We start from the raw sequence: 21957 nt of genomic DNA on the forward strand, positions 1-21957 counted from the left end.
CGGAGAAAGGGCTGCCTGGAGTGGGATTTAAGTGGTTCAGGACAGGGCGCTCTTGAGGGCAGGGTAGAAGGGAATGGATTTTTAATGCCAGCGTCAGGGCAGGCCACCCTGGGCAAGTGTCCTCTGTCCTCAGGGCCACATGAGAGCCCAGTGCCAGGCTGATCCTTGGCCTTGTTGCAAAAGAGATGAAGTTTGACTTTGTCCTGTTCAGTCTTGAACGTACTTGGCTCTCCCCTCTCTAACCCTCTCCCACGGCCAATTTGTCTCTCTTGGCCTCGCTGCTGTTGTCCAAAGCTCCCACCCCAGCTGCGTGCTGCGCTCTGTGCCCCCCGCACCATGTCCATCAGTCCTCCCACCTCTGCCCCCTTCTTAAGAGGAAAGCGATCTGATTAGGATATAAACGGCTTTTGGTCCTTAACTCTCCATGAATTTAAGCCTTTGAAACAATAGCTTTCTTTTCCTTTGTGCTTATTAATATGTCAGAATGGCAGCGGGAGAGAATTGGTAGATGTGGCTTAATAAAATAAGAATCTAAATAAAATACAAATATATGTAAAAGCATGACATTCATTTGGGCCCCATCCTCTACTTTGCACCCTACATCTGATGGTCACCTTCTCTTCCTTCCCTTAGTCACATTCATGGGGACAAAATTCGTACCCCACTGGTAGACTTACCGTGTCCGCTTGAGTCTGTACTGGACTTGGTCATACGTTAGGAGTTATTTCACCGTGGTATATTCAAATTCAAGTGATGGGTTCTCTTTGAAGTATTATCCTTTTGCTTTTCAGTATCGGCTGGCAGAGGACAGCAGCATCTGCACCAGTTCCTAGATTGCATTGTTACTAGTTAACTGGTTGTTTGACGTGTCACCTCATTCCTCTGGCCCTTCACAGTTTCCTTATCGGAAATGAGAAATGTGACAGATATCTCTAACGTCACCTCCAATTGTAAAATTAGAGGTTTTATTGTGCTATACCCTCTGTGGCTTCTCAGTCTCATTCCAGAAGGCTCCAGGTGAGGAAAATTCCAGCACCATCCATCCATCCACCATCCAGGCCTCATGTGCCAAGTAGGACAGTGAAGTGTGGAAGGTAGGATGACGACTGTTCAAAAGCCTTGGAAGGTGTGGTCCTGGTGCTGAGCCTTTCTGTGATCCCCCATCCCCTTCCCTAGAGTCCTGGTGTTGCCAGCTGCCCAATGAGGAGGTTCATCTCCACCCAAAGTGTCCTGCTGCCAAAGTCGCCCCACCAGCTTGGCCCCCTTGCCTAACCAGAGACGTCGATATTTATGTTGATATCTGGACGGCTCATGATTCTCCTTCAGGGCTAGACCTGGACGTGGCGGGGGGGTTCTTCTTACCCAGATCTGGGTATTTCAAGTTGCACACTATTCCCTGTTAGCTCGCATCTGAGGTCCTCAGGCCTTGAAGCTGGACCTACGTGAATTATAATACAGAGAAAATTAGGACTTAGGAGTTCCGGGCACCTGGGAAGTAAGAGTGTGTCCTGGGCATCGGGGGAGACTCACACCTGCTATGCATTGGCCTCAGGATACCATGACTGAGAAGACCTTTATAACTAAGGACACCTTATTTGCAGCCAGGGAGCTTTTTGGATTCTTCCTTTTGGACTTAAGTCCAATTCTAGGGCATGGTTTCTCTGGACTCACAGGGAATGGAAAAGAAGTGGGCTGCCAGGCTGAAAAGAGTGGGGGAAACTGATAGATGGGATGATGTCGATGTTGGCGCTAACTGGTCCGCATGTTGAAATGGTGTTCATGTGTATACCCTAACTGGCTTAAGTTCCTCATCATAAAAACAATGTTGACTCTAAGTCCTACAAAACGTACATTTGGGGGCCTCAGTGTAAGAGCTGTGTCCTTGCTGGCCTCTTCGCAGACCTGAACTGTTATAGCGGCGTGCGGTTCGGTGAACCAAGGATAGGAGAAACCAGCTCGTAACCTTTGGCACCTTCATAGCTCGTCCCGTCATCAGCATGCTCACTCCCAAATTCCAGGTTCTTGGCTTTGCCCTTAATTGTCAAAAATGCACCTGGAATTAACTTGGTAAATGGTCAGAAGTGCTTTATGAAGTCAAAACTTCATTCTTCCAACAGGTCTGGAATTAGAATTATTCTTTGTGTCACCTAGGAAAGAATAGTTGGTTGAGCATATCAGGCATTTAAATAAGTATAATTTTCTGATTTCATACAGTTTGGGAAGCACCTACTTATGTCCTAACCATTGATAATCTAGTCATTGTAACCTAACCTAACTGAATAGATCTCTGTGTTTACTAATGCAGCTCCTCTTCCCTGCGCCTCTTCCCAGATTTACATTGTAAACTGCTGAGACTGTATTAACTTTGTCCCCCCAGCATCCAGTGCTGTGCCTGACAGCTGATCACATGACTGAAGGAGAAGTGTGAACTTCTAGAAGATTCTGTCGTTTGGTAAACAAGAGCACTTCCTAACTGGCACGTTCTGCCCTGAGGGTTGTGGTTGAGTTAGCCCCAGTACACGGACCTCCTCACTGCCCAGAGCAGCCCGGTTTGGTCCCCGCAAAGGAATCTCACCCTTCAGACGCGATGGAACCAGACCTCTGGGGTCCCTCTGGCTGGGCAGCTCTCCCAGCTGGCCTCCTCTCGCTAATGCTTCTTGGAAAGTCTTTCCTTCACTTGGAGGGTTTTAATGAAGACATTCTTTATGGATTTCTTGGGGGTATTCCGTAAGGTCTAAATGTTTTCTCTTTTTTTCTTTTTTTTAAGATTTTATTTATTTATTTGACAGACAGCCAGCAAGAGAAGGAACACAAGCAGGGGGAGTGGGAGAGGGAGAAGCAGGCTCCCAGGGGAGCAGGGAGCCTGATGTGGGGCTCGATCCCAGGACCTTGGGATCACGCCCTGAGCCAAAGGCAGACGCTTAACGACTGAGTCACCCAGGCGCCCTGGTCTAAATGTTTCTAAATGTTGGTGTCTCTTGGCCACCTGGAGGGCTGTGACGTTTCCTTCGGACTATGTCAAGATCTGTCCTCTCTGCCACTGACACCTGCGCATTGGCCTGTTCTGCTCCCCTGCTAGGGTCTCCTGCCTCTCTCCATGTCTGATGGGGGGAGCGTCTGCTCTTGGGTCTGTTGCAGACAGAGCCTGGTCCAGCTTGCTGCTGGGCCACCTACTTCCCAGGAGCCTGGCTCTTGCTTGTCATTTCATCAGAAAGGAAAGAATCGCTCCCTGTGTTTCGTGGGTCACCAAGCCACACTGCCTTGGGAGCCGGGGACAATGTCTTACAGGGACTTTTGGGAGTTGGCACTTTTATTTTGTTACATCTCTCTTCCCTGGGTTGCTGTGGCAAGAATCCCAGGGCCCAGGCACCTCGGGGCTTCAGAGCAACACATCCTGCTGCATTTGGGGTCTTTCTCCCCTCCTTCTGATCCTGTGTCTTTGGACCAAACTATGCATGGCGACCTTCCCTCAGGATGAATATTTTCCCAGCAGTCTCGTTGGTCTTTGGTGCAGAGAAACTTCTGGAAGGCCCAGAGAGGGAAAGAGACAGGTAATCCTGGGACTAGACAGCAGATATTCTGAATTCCAGTCAGCACCTCTTGCTATGAGTTGTAGCTGCCCTGCTGACCTTCCAGATGGGCCCTGACATGTCTGAGGCCCCAGGCAGACCTGGCTTGGGCTTGTGATGGTACTTTCAGTGCTTTACGGGGCATGGTATTTAGCCTCTCACTCAGAGCTTTACACAAAACAGGGCTCTGTAGATGGTCTTAATTGTAATATCCATGTGGACTTTGGTTCTTGACCAGTTTCTCCTGAGAATTCTTTCCTTTTGAAACCTCAATTTCTTGGAACCTTTTGATCCTTAATAACCTGGTCTTCTTTCCTGCCCACTGTGACTTGATACTGTGAAAAAACAAAACAAGGTTTGGGTGGGGGAAATGTGTATGTTGGGGTGGGGAGAAAGCCATTATGAAGGAGTCAGGGTGACAGGTTGAGTTCATGGTCGAAGAGTCAAGGTCATGCATAGGAAATCGGAGCTCATCCTCAGGGTCCAGGTAGAAGCCAAGAACTGGGAGGGTGGTGCCAGTAGCCATGGGTCTAGAGAGGGAGCTGTGTTTTGGAAACTAGATGCCTTTTCAAGATACTAGGAGTTTTGTAGGCTGGCTAGCTTGACTTCCAGGAACACATAAAGATGAGTAGAGGGCTTGGTTGGGAGGGTACCCCTCCACTGGGAAGGGGAAGAGCTGGGGCAGTCCCAGTCCTGTTCCCCCTCTCTGGGCCTCTGCTTCTTCCTCCCCTCTCTCTCCCCAGCTTCCCCCCTGCCTGCCTCCCTCATAATTTCATCCTGCACTTTATTTTCTTTATCCTGGCTTTTTGGGTGCCAGCTTGATCTCGTGGCACCTTTTCAACGTCAGCTTCATTCTTTCAATGTTCCTGTGTCCTTTTCACTTGAGGGAGGATTCCGTTGGCACCGTTCAGCACGCCGTGCTGGGCCCTGGTCACGGGTGGCTGTGGCCCAGGATGGGCTGGTGCCCAGCCTCAGGTTGGGGTAGAGGGTCACATGGTGGGTCAACGCATGGTTGTTTGAGCAGCAGGGACGAGGAGCGAAGCCCCTTCTCTTAGAAGGTGGTTCATGTGGGGCAGGCCCGAGGCAGGATTTCTCAGGGTTCCGAGAGGTAGAACTACGAGAACCCTTCAAAGGTGGTTCTCCTGATTCCATGAGCCAGGGAGTAGCCTCCCTGGGGGCTGCTAACACAGGCTGTGCTTGCTTCAGGGCTCCTGCCTCCGCAGCGTGGTGGGCGAGTCACCGAGGATCAGGCCCATGGAAGCATCACAAGTCCCCTTGGGCAGCTCGGGGCCTGCATCTTCTAGATGCCCGTCGTTAATGTTTATAAAATGACTCCCTGTACATTCTCGAGGTTTCTGTATTGTGTGTGATGGCCAAATCCATTTTCACCTTCATACACCTGAACTCCTTAGGTCTTCACAGCAGCCTGGCAGGTAGGTGTTCTTCCTGTCATTTTACACACGTGGAAACTGAGTCAGGAAGAAGTTGGGAGACTTCTGACCAGGCCTTCTGCCTCCCAGCCCCACACCTCTTTACCTGTCCGTCCCATCTGTATGCAGAGCGTGCTGCATCCTTAGGTGTTAGGAGGAGATAAAAAAAGAAATAAGCTTACGTTCTAGTTAGGATAAGCTGCAAACAACATCCATTAAGACAGCCATTTGAGAGCTGATTGCTGTGTGCTGGAGATTGTGACCTTGAAGTACTCACGTAAGAGGACACACAAAAATTACAGGCTGCCTTGAAAGTCTGGGATGCGCTGTGGATTGAAGATAAGCCTAGAGAGAATCAAGGTCACGTACTTGTCCAAACCAGGCAGCCGTGTGAACAGCCTGAGTCATTCATTGGTAACACTGAGCCGGGAGGTGTCTCGGAATCCTGGCTGAGGAGCTCCAGGGCCGGGTGGCCCGATGTTGAATGAATTGACGACGAGCCTGAAGCCCAGACACAGGCGGTTGACATGTCCTTTGGAAGAATAGTGGAGCCAGCATAGCTCTGAAGGCCCACATCGAAGTGGCGTTTCATCTTGTAACAGTCGTGGCGCCTGAGCTGGCAGAGGACCTCACGACAGGTTGTCCAGGCTGTTTTAACATAACCTGGAATGAACATCAAATGACCAGAGAGAATCCCTCACTGCAGTGTTCTAGAATGTAGCTGAGGGCAGACTTGAGCTGTTTCCCTGGAGGAAAGCTCTGATGGGTTGGCCATGAGAGGCACGTGAGGGAAGGCAGAGCGCTCCCAAGCAGTGGGAGGGGGCGCCCAGGGAGGCGGCCACTAACAGGGTGAGTAGATCGGCAGAGCACAGGAACTAAGGGGCAGACTGTATGCCACTGGGTCAGTGCATGGGGCGGGGGGGTCTCCAGCCTCATCCAGGGCCAGGAAGCCAGCCGTCCATCCCAGCTGGGGGAGGTAGAGCCCTCAGCTTGGAGGAACTGGTGGGTGCCAGGGCTGGTGTACAAGGTCAAGGCAGGGTCAGCGGTGGGAATGTGGTGCTGGCCTCAGCCCCCACTGGAGCCTGGGTTTAGAGGGGGGCGGCCAAACTGTGGGGAGAGGAGGGCTCTGTGTACAGAGAACTGCAAGGTGTCTGTCGAGGACCACCTGGGATGCTGAGCCCTGTGGAAGCCAGGAGGGCAAGGCGCGGAATCTGGAGTTCCCAGAGCCAAAGTGACAGACTCAAGATGGTTCTGGGCAGAGCCGAGGCAGAGCTGGAGTTTCTGTTTCACATTCTTCTACCTTGTTTGGTTTGGAGCCTTCTAACGGACTGTTTTGTATAGTGATACATTCATAGTATCTTAGAAGTACCTTAAAAGTATCAAAGGATCTACGAGGAACATTTTTTTTCCCTTTAATTTTCCTGACCTTCCAGTCCTCCTCCCGTAGACAACCAGTGTTATTAGTTTCCTTCCAGAGATGTCTTACGGGTGTGCAAGCACATGCCTGTACATCTATTTATCATCTTTCCTCACTTCTTACAGAAATGGGGCGTACTTTATACGCTCTCCCGCACCTTGCTTATTTCCATTTAATTTATCCCATAAGGCTTTCCGTATCCGTTTATAATGAGCTGCCTTTTTAAAAATGCTGTATTACCTTCCATTCTGTGGACATACCATAATTTATTTAGCCAGTCTCCTATTGATGGAAATGTAGGTTGCTCTTGTAAGCAAAGTGGCAATGAATAACCTTGTACGTATGTCATTTCACACCGGTGAGACTGCATCTCCCAGATAAATTACTGAAAGTGGAATTTCTGGGTCAAATCGAGCCTTCATAATTTTTAAAGATATTGATGAATTGCCCTCTGGAGACCGTTGTACAAATTTACAAAATTTACACTCCCATAGCAACTTACGAGTGTGTCGGTTTCCCCACACCTCACCTCACAGTGTGTGATCACACTTGTGTACCTTTGTCAGAATGGTTGTTGAAAATGCCAATTCAGTGCCGATTTAATTTATTGTTTTCTCTTTTTGAGTGCAATTGAGCATCTTACCATATGTGTAAGGTCCCTTCGTAGGTTCATGAGCTGTCCACCTTTTGGTCACTTAAAAATTAGATTGTTGGTCTTTCTCTTAGTGATTTGTAGGTGCTTTTTATGTGTGAGGGAAATCAATCCTTTGTGATTTGAGTTGCAGATCTCTCTCTCTCTTTTGATTTTGCTTATGGTGGGTTTTGCTGAGCAGAAATCTTGTGTTTTTGCATAGTCAAACTTCTCAATATTTTCTCTTAAGGATTTTGTGTCATAGTTATAAAGGCTTTCTCCCTCTATGGCTGCGTAAGAGTTTCCTCAGGGTTTCTTCTAATACTTTTATGACTTCTTTTCCAAACAAATATTTGATCTACTTGGGATTTAATACTGGCTTAAGGTGTAAAAGTATGCTTTCAATTTAATTTTTACTAAGTTTTTTGAATACCATTTATAAATAAGCCGTCTTTTTCCTACTGACTTGAGATGCCACCATTACTGTGCTTTGGACTGAACTGAGTCACTCCAGAGTTCTGATGGTGAAGCCCTAACCTCCAGTGTGACTTTATTGGAAAATAGAGCCTTCAGGAGGTCATTGATGTTAGATGAGGCCATAAGGTTGGGGCCCTAATTGGATAGAACTGGTGTTCTGCTAAGATCCCAGTCCATTCCTCCCCACGCTCCCCTTCTGTGCGTCACAGAAGAGAGGCCATGTGAGGACAGAGCAGGCAGCCAGGAAGAGAGGTCTCCTCAGAAACCAGCCCTGGCACCTTGATCTTGGACTTAGTTTCCAGATTGTGAGAAAAATAGATGTTTGTTATGTAAGCTGTCTTATCCATGGTGTCCTGTCATGGCAGCCTGAAATGACTAATACATATCATATAGTAAATGCCCATGTGTTTTAGGCTGCCCCTGGATTTCTGAATTCTGGTCCAGTCCTTCCATCCCATCACATTGCCCACCAACTAGGCAACAGGGATGGGGAGAGGGGGGAAGCGTCTGGGCTTCTAAAGCCTGGAGAGACAGAGGGACATGCGGGAAAGTATGTGGAGAGAGAAGGTAGCAGGGAGGGACGGAGATCAGCCGAGACTTTAGAGGGGTTAGAGACGCCTGTCAGGGTGTAGGGGGAAGTGAGAGGCGGTGGAGCCCTAGGTGACACAGCCTGGGGAGGAAGAGGTGGGAGCTCAGCAGAAGGAAGCAGCAAGACCACCATCCCAGCTGTCCTGGTAGCTAACAGGGCTGGGTGGGGTGGCTGGAGATGAGAGAACGGGGGCGCTCTGTGTGATACTCTTCATTTCCAGGGATTTATTTCACTGTCTTGGTGGTTCGGTTTCCACAGGCTTCGATGGCTTCCTACCTGCCCTCAAACCCTAGGCTCCTTCGAGTATCATTCTAGTTTAAAAACATCCCTGTGGTATGCACTTAGAGCACCAGCTCACTGGGATGGGGTCTCATTATTTATTTTCGTTTGGAATATCTTCACGTAGGCCATCTTCTAGAAGCAAGGAAAGTGCAAGTGAATAGAAATGTCTCCAATTATAGCTGCCTGTGCCCTCTTTGAACTGTTCCATCCCTGCCCTTCCCCTGCCCCTGCCCCCTGCCCCTTCCATGACTTGGATTTGCCTTGGGCTTCCTCTGCCTCCAGCTTCGGAGTCTTCCTGCTCTCTGCTCTGCTTTCTGGATTCCAGGTCCCCTTCGCCAAGCCTCTTCTCCAAGCTGGAGCTGTACCAGTTCTGTTTCATTGCAGTGAATGGAGTGGTTGCTTGAGGCCTTGCAGAACTGCATAGGAGATGGCTGTCTGTCTGTCTGAGCACATTCTGCTTCTGTGTGCTGGCTGCTGATCTCAGTGAAGGCCCGAATGCAAAACCGGAGGGGGCCAGGAGCGGTGTTCACCACACTTAGGGCGGCGCTGGGCAGCCTCTCAAGGAGCGGGTTACTCCATTCGGATGATGTGCTGTCCTCTGCTCACTCGGTTTGGATGCCTGGGGTCCCAGAGGGTACCCACTCCGCCGTCTCTTTGCTCCTGTGCTCTGAAAGAGGCAGCAGCTCTTTGGCTCAGCTGCAGCAGAGGCACGAGCCCCACGTGCGGGGAGAATGATGCCGCACCTGTCCCTGCAGGAGCAGGTCAAATCCAAGGGGCTAGGAAGCCAGTGTCGATCAGAAGGGCTTCACACGTGTCCTCCTAGTCCGTGCCTCTGGCTGTACTCAGGCCCCACTCTGGTGCTTGGACAACCGTGACAGCCCCCTGCCTGAGTTTTCCGCTCGGTACTCTGGCACCTACCCCAACGATCCCCTGTGGCATCACAGCAAACTCTGGCTCTGGAGTAGTCGGCTCCTGTGGCCTTAGCTGTAGACTCGTCGGACTCTGGCTGGCCCCAGTCTACCCCTTCCCCCACGTTCTGCATCCCGCCAGCCTGAAGAACATGGTCCTCTGACTTTGCCCAGCCTCCCCTGATGTCCTCAGCCATCTATGACCTTCCCTTCTCTCCTCCAGCACCGGGTGGTGCTCACTGTGTCCTGTGTTCCCTTCCCTTTCCTCTGTCTCCGTGTCTCTGTCCTACTTGGCATCCAGCCACGCAGCGCCGGCCCCTGTCTGCACCAGTGGAGGGGAGGGGGGCCCACAGGTGGTTAGTGAGATGCTCCTGGGAGAAGGTCAGCTGGAGGTGAGCCAGGGCTCCCTGGGACGGTCTCCTGCCATTAAAACTTAGATCATGTGCCTTTGATTTTGTTAAGGGGACAGGTGGCTTTCTTCCTCAAATGTGATTGTGTTCTTTCTCATTGGGTCCCAAAGAACTATATTTTATGGTAGGAAAAACTTAAAATACAAAAACGTGCAAAGATACTGTAGGTGTAACTCTCCGGTTCTATTTTTTCATTCAACATTATATTTCTTTGTCTCAATATATACAGTTCTAGTTTAGTCATCTACACTGTTAAGAATATCTTATGTGAATATAACCACGTTTTATTTTTCTAATTGATGGACCTTTAGGTTGATCAGTGCTCTACGGAACATCCTTGCACACTTCTCCTTGCACACATATGCAGGAGTTTGTCCGGGGGGCATAATTTGGGGCCATAGGGCACATGTATCTCCAGTTTACTTGATTTTTGTTAAGCGTTTGTAACAATCTTACACTCCCAACAACCGTCTGAAAGCTGCTTTTGCCCTCAGTCTTTACCAAACCCTGACATTCCCTGACTCTGTTGGGTTTTTGCTGTTTTGGTTGGGAGGCAGAATGTGGGGCATCATTTCCAGAAAGTGTAAAAGAGAAATTCCATCTTGGCTTTGACCCACAATCATCGGGTTAGGGCGAGGGGACATGTACTCCTCACTGGGCAAAGGTTTGTGCTCCACGGCTACTTTTCTGGTTATGGGTGGTCAAACTCTACTTGGTACTGTTCAGTCGGGGTTGCGTCAGTGAGGGTCTCACAGACGAGTTGGGTAGACGGGTCAGGAAGGTCACTGCTGTAACAAGTGTTAGAGGTGACTGGCAGTGGGGGGCAGTGGTCTCAGTCCTTGAGGCAGGGGCGGGGTGGTAGGATGTAGCCAGGGTTGGAGCTTATGGCGGAAGTGCCCTGAGCTGGGGTAGGGGTTGGAGGCTTGCCAGAGCCTGGCTGAGAAAGTACACGAGGCAGGAAGAGGACAGGAGGCTGGCAAACTGTGTCCTAGGGCTTGCATTTCTTTTGTGAAAGCATGCCAGATACGTGCTCACTTCAGGTCTTAAAAAACTTACCTGTCGTCTGACACGTAAAATAAATCTGCATCTTACATGGATATAGTATGGCCTCAGACCTAATGAGCAATTATGGAGCGCTTACAGTGTACCTGGTGTTATGTGCTTTATCTATATTCATTGAATTCTCACAGTGCCCCTAAGGGGGTAGATACTTGTATCCTCTCCCTTTAAAGTGGAGGCACAGAGGGCTTCATTAATGTGGCCGCTATCCTGCACCCAGAGTCTCAAAGCTAGGCTTTAACCCCAGGCAGGCTGGCTCCAGGGCCCGGGCTCTCAACGGCAGTCGTGCTGTCGGATTCACGGACGAGTGAAGAATTCGCTATTCATGTATTCATACCTGGGTTTGAGTTTCATTTCACCTGGTGAGTTGGGCAAATTTAACACTTAACATCTTTAATCTAGCCAAGCCAATTAACTTCAACAAGAGAATAGTCGATTTTGTAAATAGAGGTAATAAAAACATAATTTATTGGGGCTTTCTGCTATCTGTCTGTGAGCTTTAGTTTCCGTTCAGTTTTTAGCTAAGGCACACAACAGGGTGAAGAGTGAAATAATTAATCATCTGGGTTTGGTTTGTTATTTACAGGTCAGCTTCCTCCGATCCTGCCCCAAACACACAAATGCTTTCACACGATACACAGGGACACACACACACTCTCTCTCTCTCTTCCTCTGAATTAACTGGTAAAGAAAAGCAGGATTATATAACTCCCTTTTCGAATGAGAAGCAGAAAACTGTAATCTGGATTTCTTTTTCCCCTAGCTGAAATCAGACATTCATTTAGCTGTTTAGAAACATCTGGACAGCTGTCGGAATTTTTTTTTTTTTTTATTTGGTTCGGCCTATCAGAAACGACTGGCCTTTGGCCTTCCGGAGATGCACGCGGGTGGTAGGCCCACTGTCAGAGAAGCTACCTGAGGTCTTTGTCCACGTGTCCGATCTCGAACCCCACACCCGAGCAGTGGTGACCGAGAAAGGCAGACCCATCTTTGCTGTGGTATCTGCAATTTTGGTGACTCATGAACGATCATCTTTTCTCTGAAGGAGCAGGAATGAAGAATTTCTGACTAGTTTATCTTCTCGCTGTCCCTCCCCTTTAGGACAACTGCCTCATGCTGGATCCTTAATTTAAAGAAAATGGATGTTTCCCTCTGGCCTGAGAGCTGGGGATTCTTATCAAAAGTGACATTAAAAAAGTGCCAGACTGGCCGCCTCCCTCTTTCCTGCCCATCCTTCATCACTCCTGCCCGTCTCTATCACTGTCTCCCCATCTCAAGATCTGTCTCCACTTCCTGGGTCCCCGGAGAGAAAGCATGAGCTCATTGTTTTCCAGTGAAAAACCAGACTTGGTCTCCTTCTCGCCTCGTTTGTCTGTCAGAGCCTGGAGATGGATGATCCTTCCAGCAGCCGAAACTGCCTGGAGGAGCTGCGGCCTCGTGCGCTGGGTGTCTGAGCCCTGGGAGGGGGGGCATGGTGAGGGCAGTGACGGCTTGGGGCTCTGAACTTTCTAGAAGGTTATTAGGGCTGTGATGGGAATAAGGGAACAGCTTATTTACTACACCCTCAACGGTAATTTAAAGCCATACCTCACCTTCTTCTTTCCCAAGCAGCCTGTTTCAAGCTGGAAAACGCATGAGCAAATGGGGAAAAGCGGCAGCTGGAGCCTTACCGGGAAGATGGGTGGCGTGGGGCCAGCCTGTGACCCCTCGTTCTTTATTTCCTTTTGTGAGGGAGTTGCTATGTAATGACATTTAAAAATGTCTTGTTGAAAACCTGCGAAAAGATTCAGAAAGGGGGGAAAGGCATTCAGAATCCAGGAATGTGGAAATCTGGATAAAACACGTCGTAGATCCTAAAAAGATGGGGTGACCTTTAGCACAGAAGATCGTGAAGTGTTAGATGCTGTTTAGATGTTAGTCAAGGAGCAGCCACTTGATAAAGTAACGCAAAAGGGCTGGTAAGCGAATGGAGCGGGAGGCAGAGGCAGGGAGCCGCGTTCTGTGGGGAGACTGGGGACTCGGTTGTGATAAGAGATCCTCGATCCCGGGACTCCAGGATCATGACCTGAGCCGAAGGCAGATGCTTAACTAACTGAGCCACCCAGACGCGCCCCCCCCCCCCCCTCTGGTTCTTGAGTGTTGGGCACCAGATGATATCGAAGGACAGGGAGGAGCACAGGGGGTGGTTTCTCCCGTGGGGCCGTCCTGTTCACGTGGCGGGACCCGACTGTCTGAGGTGGCCTCCAAAGTGCTGTGAGCCTGGAGACAGGAGAGCAGCATCCTGATTTTTCGAGAAAGGAAAAGACTGTGTGGATTCTGTGAACACAGCAGCTGAGCTCGAGGGAGCTCTGGAAAACTGTCCAAAGGGCGGGTGAGTGATCAGCAAGGAAACTCTGATGTCCAGAGCCCACACAGGCCATGCCAAGCTGACCTCGTCCCCTTTCTGGCTACGCTCCTTAGGTTGATGGGGTGGGTGGTATGCAGATGGACAAGACGGGGGAGTGTGGGCCTGGGGGTGGGCGGAGCAGGGATGTGAATTACCGGCAGGCCCAACGGCCCTCCCCAAATGGCTTTCTCTTACTGGTCCGCTTTCTGGTCACGAGGGAAATTTTGTATGTGTGCATGGGCAGAGTTCTGTCTTCAACGCTGCCCCGTTGAGGGATGGATGTGAGTAATGGCTTGGACAGGGATGGCGGTGGCCTGTTGATGAAATGCGTGGGCAGAGAGCTAATTCATGGAGTGACGGCTTCACAATCCAAGAATTTCTTCAGGGGCTTGAACAAATGTGAGATCTCGTAGAAGGTAACCAACATACAGAAAAACCAAACGACGAGAAGAGACAGTTGCCCAAGCATGTGGTGGCTTGACTGTCTCACTGGAGGAAAGCACTTGCGTGTTGTCCCCTCTGTGTGACCAGCCCTGTGACTGTGACGTGGCTGCCCACGCAGCTTACAGGGAGCCAAGCCACTGCGGCTCTGCTCTGGCTCCCAGACCAGGGACTGTGTGGTCCCCTGGGTCTTGCACAGGCCTGTGGGAGGGAACGGTGGTGGTGAGGGTGGTATGGGGAGAGACTTGAACATGTCCACTGAACCTCGAGGGTGACCAGTGTCATGCTGGGTTTTGTGACCGTGTGGGTGTGGAAGCCGGAGGTGCTAGCTGGAAGGAAGGGGGACGGGGTGGGGAGGGGCGTGAGAGCATGTACCGAGTGCTTACTACAGGGCGGGGGTGTTAGGCTGGCTCACTTACCTCATCAGTGTTAGGAGGCGAGTGCTATTATCTGCCTTCTGCCTTTGAAGACGTGAGGCTCTGAGGGCTTGGGTACCTTGCCTGAGAGCTCTTGTTGGTGCATGGCTTGTCCTGGGAGTGGGGACGAGGGTGTGGCTGAGGGGCACGCGTGGGAAACACCCCTTAAGTTCCCCTCCTCTGTGACTAGGGGCTCTCAGCTCTCTAGCTCGTTAGGGGAATTTTGGAAGCCAGTGTCTTACTCTGATAAGAGCAGCAGAGCCTGTAGATGCTGGAAATCCCTGTCGATGGAACAGTTTTGCTTTGTTTCTGATAGAAAACCTCGGAGGGCCTCTCTTTCTGAGGAGCTTGGTTTTCCACAATATGTCTTCACGGGTATGGTGTTCGATGGCTTTGCATCCCACCCGGACCCCGTGTAAGCCTCTATGTCCTCATTGGCAAAATGGGAATAACAACAGGACTTAACTTCCAGGATTCAAGGAGGTAATGCATGATAGAACGTGCACCATAGAAAGCACGCACTGAGCATGAGCTGTTGTCGAAACGAATGACGGTATTGCACAGTGCCATCTTGGCGGTTGGGAGGACAGAGCTGGAAACCACCAGCTCCTGTTGCTCCAAGCTGTTAGTACCGGCAGAAATACAGGACTTACATACACATTGCTGGGTGACAGTACGAGCCAGCCGAAGGTGTTTGGGCAGGGTGAGGGGTCAGACATGTGTTGGGGATGAGTGGGGTGCTGGCAGTCAGGAGCAGGATTTTTGAGCCTGAAATGCCATGTGTGCGACTCAGGAGGGCCCCCTGACCACTGCTCATCAACTATGCAGCGCATTCCAACATTAAAAGGCCATGCCGATCCCACAAGCACAAAAACAAAGCACACAAAGTGGAATGCATTTGAAAGCATTAAAAATAATACCCTAACACTTTTCCTCAGTATAAGAAAACGCTTTCTGGCTGGGACCGTGGCAGCTATGAGCCTGGCAAATCCTTGGGCTCAGAACATCTGGGAGGAGCAGAAGGTGCTAAGAGGAGCCTAGGGAGTTGGGGGGGGGGGGGGTTTCTTGAAATAGGCTTTTGTGAAGAGCTGCCCCTTAGGTAGGGAGAGCTCTTGCCATCATTGTAGTGGGTGGAGTTGCCCAGCGTGTGCCCTACCCAGTCCTGTCCCCCTTCTGCCCTACTTGTAGACAGGGTTGGGAGGGGTGGAGGACCCCAGCTGCTTTGCCCTCCTTGAACCCCTGGAGCATTGTTGGTTTGCTTCCCTGCTTTTTCATCGGGCACATGGTTTGGCTTCTAATCTCAAACCTCGAATTCCCTAACCTCCACCCTCCCTCTTGGGGCTGCTCAAGTATTCAACAGCGATACTAGTAATAAATCTGATGATGGCTTTCCTAACTTGCTACAGGAAAGCTCCCTGCTTTCTCTCCCTGTTAAGATGTCATTTTAACTTTTTTTTTTTAACTTGAAGAAAATGCCCTTTAAATAAGACTTAAAGCTTTAACTGGTTTCATCTCTCTCTCTTTTTAATGTTGGTTTTCAATGTTTTTCCATGTGTTTCTACGTTCTATTTAATCTTTCCATATATTAAGAACAGAGCATAGGCCTCGGGCTGGAAGAGGGATGGAGGGTGGTCAGCCCCGGGGGTGAGGCTGTCCCTGGACTGGCAGGCTGAGGCCTGGGTGGGCTGGCACGCCAGCCCCCAGTGTTCTGGGCGCTTTGCTATCAACACTGAGAAAGAGGAGCAGCAGACAAGACCTGGGTGGTATCCCTTCCTGCCCTTCTTTCTTCCTTCACCAAAGAACGTATCAAGTTCTTCTACATACAAGGGACTGGGGCTGCAAAATAGTCCTTGTTCCCAGTGAACCCTCAACAGGCAGTGAGTCATTCCAGCCACGTACCCACTGAGAGACCCTGGCTTCTCTTCTGGCCGACTGAGGGGTTCTAGGGAGGGCCTTCACCTGCCTGTCTATGCTGTCTCCTCCTTCAGTCAGATGAGGATACCACTAGAATGAGTATCTACCTCAGTGGGCTGATGTGGGATGACCTGGGCTAAAACGGAGGCATTGACATGTGGCAGACATTGAATAGACTTCTGAAGAAGGAGCTCTGCAATGAGGGAGACTTGTGGACCCTCCGAAGTGGTCCAGGGCTCCATCGCGTGCCTTAGGATGCTTGAATATCAGAGAGGAAAAGAACATGGAGAACACAGAAGCTGAGAAGGAGAAAAGCCTGCCCAAAGCTCTAGGTGCCGATGTGACCCCGCAGGGTAACTTTAGGATTAAGTTGGACCGATTCCTTTCACTTAATATCATCCACACTGGCTTCAAGTGTATAAACCACATTCCCTCCTCTCCTCTAGATTCTCTTCTTATCCCCGCTTCCCCAGTACAGCCTGCAGACAGGAGCCCTGGGCAAGTCCCCGGGAAACAGAGGAGGGAGGAGAAAGCGAAGAAGTGTGCAGTGTCAAGCTGCCTGCTGGGGTGAGCCCCACGTGTGGTCCAGAAGTCACCCTCCGAGTAACTGTGCAGAGTGCACCTCGTGCTTCTCCCCCCGGGGCTTGGGTGCATGCTCGCAGGCTCGCACGTTCTCACGCTCACGCCCTTGGTTGAGGGTTGCTCTCCTGTTCTCCTGTAGGCTGCCTGGTATGGACTAAGTGGTCTTGTGAGGCGTGTTGAGGCAGGAAATGGGGGAGGGGAGTGCTGGCAGCTTTTCTGGGGGTGCCCCCTGTGGCTGCAGTGGGAATCTGAGGTGCCCTGAGGGTGCCCAGAGGCCCTGCTCTGGTTCTGTCCACCAAGATCCAGGTTTATTTCAAGGAGTGGTGCGAACACAGCTCCCACATGGACATTTGACTCTGGTGTTGCTTTGCTAGTAGCTTCCAGACATGGCTTCTGAGGAGAGGCCAGCAGATACTCAGCGCCAACTACTTCATTTACCTTAGAGATCATTTGATCAAGTAACAGACCCTGATCTCCATTCTTCATTGAGCCAAACGTAGACGGAGGGCTTGCTGTGCGCAAAGTGCTTGCCTGGCCCTGGGGGAGAAAGTGTAAACAGGAGACGTGGTTTCTGATTGTGAACTCACAATTCAGTGGTAAGAACTGTTCTTTGAATGAAAAAGGATTTTGGGTCAAAGTTGTCTGGGAAAGTCTGCCTGCCATACGGGTCCCTTCTGCGGTGGCAGGGGCTGGGGTGGGGGGAGGAGGGAGTCAGAATATCCATTAAAAAACTCTTGAAGTCCTGCAATAAGTAAACCATTTAAATATTTAACCCAACTTCTCCTAAGCACATTTGACTATCACGTGCCCAGCCTGACTCCTTCCACTTTTTCCTCCAGTTGCATTGAAATACGATTGACATCTAATACTGTGTTCGTTCAGGGTTTACAGTGTGTTGATTGGATATATGCACATACTGAGAAATGATCACCACAGTAATAAACATTCATCACCTCACGTAGTTGCCAGTTTTTTTCCTGGGTTGAGAACCTTTAAGATCTACTCTCTTAGCAACCTTCAGCTAGCTATACAATATGTTATTAATTACAGTCACCATGCTGTATATTATCTCTCTAGAACTTTTGTATAGCTGGTACTCTACCTTTGGACTACCTTCACTCAGCTCCCTTACCACTTACCCCTCTGCCTCTGGCAACCACCAGTCTGTTCTGATTCTGTGTGTTCGGTGTTCTTAAAATCCGCGTATAAGGGAGATCATACAGAATTTGTCTTTCTGTGACTTCACTTAGCATAATGCTTTGACGGTCCATTGATGTTGTTGCAAATGACAGGATTTCCTTTTTTTATGGCTGAATGATATTCTGTTAGATACATACATACACACACACGTCTCCTGCATTTTCTTTATCCATTGATGGGCGCTTAGGTTGTTTCCATGTCTTGGCTATTATGCATAGCACTGCAGTGAGCATGGGTGTGCAGAAATCTCTTCAAGATCGTGATTTCAGGGGCTCCTGGGTAGTTTAGTTGGTTAAGCATCTGCATTTGGCTCAGGTCATGATCCCAGGGTCCTGGTGGAGTGGGGGTGGGTCCCAGGGCTGCCTCTCAAATCACTTTGTCTAAGAAGGTTTCTTCTTAATACATATAAGCCTTCCACAAGGGTTTTGGAAACCGGGTCTTGCTGATGGCCGATGAGCAGGAGAAGGAGAACTGCCTACTGGTGTTGCTGTAAGGTATGACTAGAATCCAGAATTCAGTGTTTGTGTGCCGGCTCTGCCTCCCCCTTCCCTGGTCTGTTTCCTCATATGACCAGGGTACATCCGAGCTCTTGCTCTGCCCACCTCCTAGGGTTATCGTGTGTGGAAGTTTCTCTCTCATTATATATGTAAATACATGCATCTATGTACGTATATGTATATAAAATATATGTGGCATGATGTAAACAGTGGTTGCTAATGTTATTTCTGATTTACTTTGGTCTTGCCCCCCTAGAGTAAGTAGTCCTTTCACAGCAATTGAGAGAAATAACTAACACTGAGTACTCACTGTGTGTAAGGACCACACTGAGGACTTCATGTGCGTTATCACACTTAGGCCTTGGGTCCTAAAGGATTTGAGATGGGGAAAAAGGATGGGAATAGTCCTTTGCAGGGGCAGGTGGAAGGGAGAAGGAGCTAGCTGACATTGGAATAAGGGAGAACAGGGGTGATGCCTTTAGAAGGAGAGGGGTCAGAGAGTTGGGAGAGGAGCGAGGGAGGAAAGGGAAAAAAGGGAAGTGAGCTTGGATGCCTGTGTTTGCCCCTTAGATCCCCCCCACCTTGCATCTGCTATCTGCTCCTGGCTCCCCCACCTCTTCCAGCTTCTGGCAGGTTCGGCTACTGGGGGAGGGAGGAGTGAGAGGTTGCGTGTTTATTCCTGGTCACCTCACCACAGGCCGGCTGTGACCGTCTGCCCAACGTTTCGTCACCCTTCTCCATCGGCCATTCTCTCTAGGTTCTGGTGTCCGCTTCCTCTGCCTCTCCAGGCTTGGGGTTATACCAGCTCCTTCTGTCACCAGCCGTAGGTCCCCGCACCTGCTCAGCTTTGTCAAATTTCTGTTTTTGAAACTCTTCTTAACTACGCATTTGGGTTTCTTGTCCGTCTGGGAGCCTGACGTGGCCGATAGGAGGGTCACCAGCTCTGAAGGCAGAGCACAGACGAAAGCTTAAGGTGTCCTCACTCCTGAGGGTGCCCCCACCCTATCCAAGCTGAGGCCTCTGGGCTGGAATGTAGGAGGGAAGGCCATGGGATTTCCCCTGCCTCTCAGGTAGCCCCTCTGGATTGTTGCTGGAAAACCTATTTGTATCGGGAAGCCCACATTCTGGGCACACGAATTGGGTGCCCAGATGGTGCCTGTATTTACAAGAGCCCAGCGCACTGACAGGACCTGCAGACACATGGGTAAATATTTTGCCTCTCTTCTTCGGCAATATTTGAGTCTTTCACATTTAATTGCTGTCAAAGACAGGAGGCTTTCATCCCCGAGGCAAAGCAAATAGTGAGGCCTCCAGCGGGCAGTTCCCGCAGCTTCAGCCAGGCTCTCGGGCTGATCACCTGCAGCGCCAAGTGTCAGGTGGCTGGGTGGGCAGGGGGCGAGGGAGACGGGGGCAGCTGCCCGCAGCCTGCCTGGAACCGGTGGCCGCTTGCTGAGTGTATTTTGAGCCTGAGAGCACCCGATCTTGGCCAAGAAATCCGACACTTTTCTCAGACGTCCGTAATGGGCGTCCATCTGGCCACGTCCAGGGAGATCTTGCTCGGTGTCTCTGAAGCGGAGCCCAGGACGACGTGCTCGACTGTACACGTTGCTGAGGGGTTCTTGATGCAATTCGCTACCCTTTATATTTTCCTCTCCTCTTTCTTCTTAAAACAAAACTGAGAAGCATTGACTTCGTTGCCCCTTGGATTACATTTCCGAAGTGCAGTGAGAGGCTGTTCTGTGCCTGCATGGTTTTTTTCCCATCTCGCTGTGATCAGATAAGCTTCCCCTTACATTATCCAGATTGGGAAGAAGTGTTTGCTGTCGGCGCAGAGTTCTGCAGCCATCCCTTCCTTTTATTCATTAGATTCTGATTTGCCTCGATTATTTTAGTCCCTTGCATGGAACAGAAGCAGCTGGATGCCTTGCCCACTGTGGTTTTACAGAGGGCGCCTCCTGTTACTCATTCCTTTCCTCCCAGCACATGCGACTGGTCGCATGTGCTGGGAGCCGGGGAGATGGAGATGAATGGAAAAGACCAGTCCCTGCCCTTGAGAAACTCATAATCTAGTGGGGGAGCGAGGCGTGTAAACAGATAAATCACAGCCCATCGGTGTGCTTGCCGCAGTAGGTCGGGAGCGCGGGGAGCAGAGAGGAGAGGGACCCGGTCGAATCACTACTGCTCCTCTGTTGCTGGGCGCGGTCCAGGCTGCAGGGAAGGCTTTGCCGAGGAGCCGCCATTTTGGCCACCTCTTGGGAGGGTTAGGTGTGCGTCAGGTGAAGAAAGACAGGAGAGTAGGTGCAGAGTCCTGACGGATACGGTCGATCCAGGACGAGGTAGGGACAGCCACCTGGCTGGGACTTCTGCGCGAGGAGTGTGAGGTTTATTCTGTAAAAGAGACCACCGTGTCCTTTCTGGAATACAGTCCAAGCGGCAGGGTGGAGGGTGGCCTGGCGGAGGGAGGCTCTGGTCAGACGCTTCTGGGTTCTCATCCTGGCACTGCTGTTTCCTTGGGAAAGTCACCTTATTTTTTTGAGCCTCCGTTTTCTCATTTGTGAAATATAATCATATTATGCCGATGGTCATAGGAATGCCTACTTAATTGGGTTGTGTGAAGGGTGAAGTGAGACAATATCCATCACAGGGTTTTCTGCCATTGGGATAAGTACAGAACATGGAGGGTTACAGGTGGATTGGGGGTGTTGGTGCCTTCACAGGGACGCTGACGGGCCCCAGGCAGCCTCATCTGTTTATCCCAAGGAGCCTCACACACGTCTCTTCTGTGTGTGCCATGACATGAGTAAAGTAGGAAACCGTTGGTTTCTGAAGCACTTGGCAAGTGTTTCCTACAAGCAAGTCCTCAGTGAATGTGGCCTTGAGATGGGTCATTGTATTCACACAACTGCTCTAGAGGCTGAGGGCACAGAGGATGGGCCGGTTTCCAGGGGGTATTTCTGAGGTAGAATCAACAGAATTTGGTGACCAGTTGAATGTCAGGGAGGACAGGCCCCACTGGGGAGGGGAGGCATTGGGGATGGCTGGGGGATTTATAATGTTGTAGACCCGATGGGAGGTGATGCTAATCGTGGAGATTGTTTTGGAAATCAGAGCACTGTGGGCTTAGGGTATGGGCGTGAGTTGCGATGGTCTGATGGACTACTTTCCCAAGAAGCATAGCAAGATAGCAAGTTAGAGAAGAAGGAAGACCCGGTGGGGGTGTGGTCAGGGGGAATGCTGGGGAGCAGGTGAGAGACTAAGGGACAGAGGCAGAGGAGGTGAAAAAGGAAAAGCGTGTCTAACACTTCCTCCAAACTTTGCCTCTTTGGACAATGTCCGTCCCATTGGAGGAGTGTCTGCCAGTAAGTGGCAATAGGGCAGTTGTCCAGATATGATTTACAGTAAGGCGTCAGTTTCATGAGAGGTAGTGTCTAAATTACTGCCTTCCACCAATTGCCAGGCTCCCTGCTGACAGTGAGCCAGGGGTCAAACAATTCAGTCAGGTGCCACCACTTATAAATTGAAAAATCAGTGGGGTGCAAAATGGATTACCATCAAAATCTATTCAGGTGTAAAACCTCATTTTAAAACCTCTAACCCTTAAAAATCACTTCTTCTCTGATTCTTCACAATCCCCTGATATTGAGTTCTAATATTCACTAGATATGCAAGTGTCAGTAGATATGCCCGCAGGAGACCACAGGTGACGAGGAAGGAACTCCTAATTGGTCCTTTCTTTTGGAATTTGCAAA

At 50.2% G+C, this 21957-nt stretch overlaps 1 protein-coding gene across 1 annotated transcript in view; it reads left to right on the forward strand.

The window, feature by feature from the left end:
• TMEM178B (transmembrane protein 178B) overlaps window positions 1-21957 on the forward strand; it is a 333995-nt gene that overhangs the window by 87482 nt on the left and 224556 nt on the right. The gene's annotated exons all lie outside the window — the stretch shown is intronic.

Source organism: Ursus arctos, unplaced genomic scaffold (genome assembly GCF_023065955.2).
Source record: "Ursus arctos isolate Adak ecotype North America unplaced genomic scaffold, UrsArc2.0 scaffold_3, whole genome shotgun sequence".
Classification (NCBI taxonomy): Eukaryota; Metazoa; Chordata; class Mammalia; order Carnivora; family Ursidae; genus Ursus; species Ursus arctos.